This window comes from Penaeus japonicus, unplaced genomic scaffold, assembly GCF_977035675.1.
Source record: "Penaeus japonicus unplaced genomic scaffold, GWHDUDI00000001_assembly GWHDUDI00000021, whole genome shotgun sequence".
NCBI classification, from domain to species: Eukaryota; Metazoa; Arthropoda; class Malacostraca; order Decapoda; family Penaeidae; genus Penaeus; species Penaeus japonicus.
The window spans coordinates 7,040,954-7,045,953 of record NW_028234423.1 but is presented as its reverse complement, the minus strand read 5'-3'; positions in this window follow the sequence as shown (position 1 = coordinate 7,045,953).

The window sequence follows — 5,000 nt, the reverse complement described above, 5'->3', positions numbered from 1 at the left end:
AGACTACTGTGAAGCTCTTAAAGTTATGTTAGTAATGCATCCTCCGAAGAAAGGATATAAGTAATTCGCGTGAATGTGTGCGAGGGTATGTGTCTGTGATGAGGGTGTGCGTTCATGTATGTGTGTGTTTTGCTTATAAGGAGATTATTTCCGTGTGTGTGTGTGTGAAACGCACGTATGGATGTGTGCATGTGTGTGTATGCTTATGTAGTGAACGGCCACTACCGAAACATAGATATAATTACAGGTCAAAATTGAAGAAGTGTTCTGTTACAATACAACGCACACTCATGAGTATCTATCTGCATATGTGCATGTTGGAGATGTTTGGCGGAGACGGGATGATTAGGTATATTCTACATCCAATAGAATAAAAAAAAGTTATCGCTTGTAACAATATTATACTTTATACCATGTTTCAATTTTTATTTGGTGTCACATGGGACAGTTGGCCAACAGTATTTGCAATACTGAGTAAATATACAGTTGGAAACATAAATCATATTCCCCTTTCGCGTTTGTCCCGGGTATAGCCATTTCCGAACGCAGGTCATATGAAGTAGGAAGGTATGGTGAGGATGGGGGTGGGGGTGGGGAGGAGGGAGAGGGGGGGGAGCTGTTGCCCGGGGGATCGGCTCAATTCAAGGTGGGGGTTCCAAAGCGGGAATTCTTTGTTTTGGAAGCAATGTGTATAGATTATATAGTGCAGTGCCTGTTCAATTATGTACCCGCATAATGTGTGGAAAGATATATTTTCTCTCTTTCTATGCCTGTCTATCTCTCTGTCTTCCTCTCTCTCTCTCTCTTTATCTGTCAGTCTATCCATCTGAGTGCATGTGTATATGTATATGTATAGATATATATGTATATATATATATATATATATATATATATATATATATATATATATATATATATATATATATATATATATTTATATACACACACACATACACACACACACACACACACACACACACACACACATAAACACACACACATATATATATATATATATATATATATATATATATATATATATATATATATATATATATATATACATACATACATACATACCCACACACACATATACATATATACAAACATCTTTTACCTCTCCCCCTTTCTTTCTCCTCTCTCCCTCTCTTTTCTCCCTTCCTCCACCCCCTCTTTCTCTGTATCCGAACGAATGTTTGCCTGATATAAGCATTTAACTCATACGGAGATTTCCAGATTACAAGTTAACTCGTATTTTCTTGTTTTGTAATTTGCTAAAACATCGTTGGATTGTTATTGCAAGGTCATATCACCGAAGGCCTATTTTCATTTCCTGAGCATACCGATGGGTTTATTTCCGATTCGTTGTAGTAAATGCCCGTAAGTGTCAATAAATGTTTCAGAAGTAAAAACATGAGTAATTTGATGAAGAAACTCGTCGACAGAACTTGAGTTAGGAAGGAAGTGAAGGTTGGAAACTGAAATTTGTAATGCATGACATTTATACCATAAGTCATGCTCAGAGTTTGGATCTTGAAATGTGAAGTGGTCATGCACATTTTATTATTCAGTCATTCTTAAAACAATATTTGATCTAGCTCTCCACATGCAGTATTCATCTACGATATAAATTCGAGAGGTAGGGAAGGGAGAGAAGAGAGGAGAGAGAGAGAGAGAGAGAGAGAGAATGTGCTTGTTAAAGTGTTTCTGTACGTGTGCCTGCGTGCCTTTGCATATAGCAAGCGAGCAAATTATTGAATAGGTAAATACACTGCACCTGCCAAATGGGGTTATATCTAAGAAGCTTCGAATCATAAATAAAAATAAAGCAAAGGTCCCCATCATTCCCTCTAGCTTATCCCCCTTTCCCACTCTCCTCAGCTAACAGCTCCCACCCCTCCTCTTTATGTGACTCCCCCCCCCTTCCACCCCATCTAATCTGCCACACTGAGAGGGTTGGGCGGGGCAGCGAGGGTATCAAGGAGAGTGTATTAGGAATTTTGTGTTCAACTGTACATGTAAATTCTAGAAATTTTGTGTTTAACTGTACATGTAAATTCTAGAAATTTTGTGTTTAATTGTACGTGTAAATTCTTTCAAAAGTATATTCGCTTCTGTTCTGGATATATATTTTTTTCCTCCTGGTTTTACTTTGTTTATAATAACGTTCTTCCATTACCTATATATACTTACTTTTACTGAACATTACAAATATCTACATATGTAAAAGGGAAAGAAAAGTTAATGGGTATTTCAAGTGGCTGACAGATGGCAAAAGTTACTCAAATATTTGCAGATCTTTTATCTAGTAATTTGAATATTACATTTACATTCCACAACAGGATAAACAAACGATTTGAAACAGCTAGGGGGGTTCTACTCCGCAAGTCACACGCACACTATCCTACCCTGATAGTTCATGAAGTTCCCGCCAATATATCTATTTAATTCTGGTTTCGATATAATTGTCATGACCTGAATATCAGGTCATGTTCTGAAACAGCGAAAGGGTAGCAAAAGAAGGAAGCGAAAGAGAGAGAGAGAGAGAGAGAGAGAGAATGGAGAGAGAGAGCAATAGATAGATAGATAGAGAGAGAGAGAGAGAGAGAGAGAGAGAGAGAGAGAGAGAGGGAGGGAGAGAGAATGGAGAGAGAGAGCAATAGATAGATAGATAGAGAGATAGAGAGAGAGAGAGAGAGAGAGAGAGCGATCGAGAGAGAGAGAAAGTGATAGTGAAAGTGAGAGAGAGAAAAAAAAAAACAAGCCTAAAAAGCAAGAAAGGACACAAACTCGGCCAGTTATGAATGTGCAAACAAGTTCACTCAAGCATCCGGCTTAGATACGGGCCTGGGATGTCGTCGTTGCAATTCTTGTAGTTATGTTTTGAGAGCAAAGTTTGAACAGGAGGCGTGTAAACTCCTTTCTTATAAAGTTTAATGTTGAGAGCCCGGTCTTGGAAAGTGTGGTTGCTCTTCTGTTGTTGTAGTGGTCTTGCGGTAACATACACCCACATGTACGCACAATCGTACCTACAAATGCACGCACACACGCTCATTCACTCAAACTCACTCACTCACTTATTTACTCATTTACTCACTCACTAACTCACACACACATAAACACACACACACACACAAACACACACACACACACACACACACACACATACGCGACACACGCACACACTAACATACACAAAAACAAATAGTTTACTTTGCAAATATAAAAGTCTGTTTGTACTTTGCCATAAATAAAAGTCAAAGTGATCATAGACAAGAACTTGGCTTATCGAGATCAATAAAATTTAATGACGATTTAAATAAGAGCATAATGATAATCCATAAAAGAAGCTTATCACTTCAATGATCAGATTTCTGTCGCGTCTTTAATTATGTGTAATGGATATACTCTGTCTGTGTTAAGTACGAGAATAACGATACAAGGGAAAATCACAAGAAAATTATAGGATGGATAAAGTTGTACACACACACACATACACACACGTACTTATATGTGTACATATAAGCATCTATATACCTATGTATGTATGTATATAAGTATATATGTATATGTGTATACATGCACATAAGAATAAATGTATATATCTATATCAACATTTACATCTATATTTCTCTCTCTTTCTCTCTCTCTCTCTCTCTCTCTCTCTCTCTCTCTCTCTCTCTCTCTCTCTCTCTCTCTCTCTCTCTCTGTCTCTCTCTCTCTCTCTCTCTCTCTCTCTCTCTCTCTCTCTCTCTATATATATATATATATATATATATATATATATATATATATACATATGTATGTATATATAAATATATATATTATATATTATATATACATATGTATGTATATATACATATATATATATATATATATATATATATATATATATATATATATATATACATATGTATGTATATATATATATATATATATATATATATATATATATATATATATATATATATATGTGTGTGTGTGTGTGTGTGTGTGTGTGTGTGTGTGTGTGTGTGTGTGTGTGTGTGTGTGTACATACACACACATACACACTTACACATATGTATATGTATATATATATATATATATATATATATATATATATATATATATATATATATGTATATATACACATTTATATACATATATACACATATGTGTGTGTGTGTATGTGTGTGTGTGTGTGCGTGTGTGTGTGTGTATGTGTGTTTATTGTATTGCACATATATATATATACAATAATTGCATACTGATCCTTGGATAGATGACACTTGAGCGGACTCAGCCAGAGAACAGCCAGCCTCTCGCTCGCTCCCTCCTCTCCCACCTACGCATGTTATACCCAAAGCATCATTAAGGAGATGAGGCGTGCGGATGTCGATGCAATTGCTTTGCTACGCGACGTGACTCTCGACTGTCTTGGTACGTCCCGGGACGGAGCTTGGATGTTAATGATGTTTCCTGATGATCATTCTGTATAGATCTGTTTATATCTATTGCATTTGGTGATGATCGGTTCGTTATAGTTATATCAGACTAATATTCAATTCGTTCTAGTTTATTCTATGAGGTATTGTTCTGATTTCGTTTCAAGTTTGAATAATTCTGTGTTATTTGGTGTGTGTGGGTGGGTGGGTGGGGGGGGGGGGTGAGCTTATCTTGTTTACAAAACGGAAAAGAGAGAGAATAAGCATGTGACTCATTCTATTTTAATCGGTGGGTTGGGTTGGGAGGGTGGGGGTGAACTTCTCTTGTTTACAAAAAGGGAAGAGAGAGAGAATAAGCATGCGTGTTCATTGCATGATAAAATCGCGATTCTTCTCCTTATTAGGGATCGGAAGAGAAACAATAACAAAAATATATATGCAAAATTACGTGTATTTCAACAGTTTTGATATAAATCCGCTTATGCAAAGCCTGAGAATCCATGAATAAGGAAGAAGTATATGAACATTTTGGACTACTTAATTCTGGATAGTTGTGCATAGAATTACGTAACA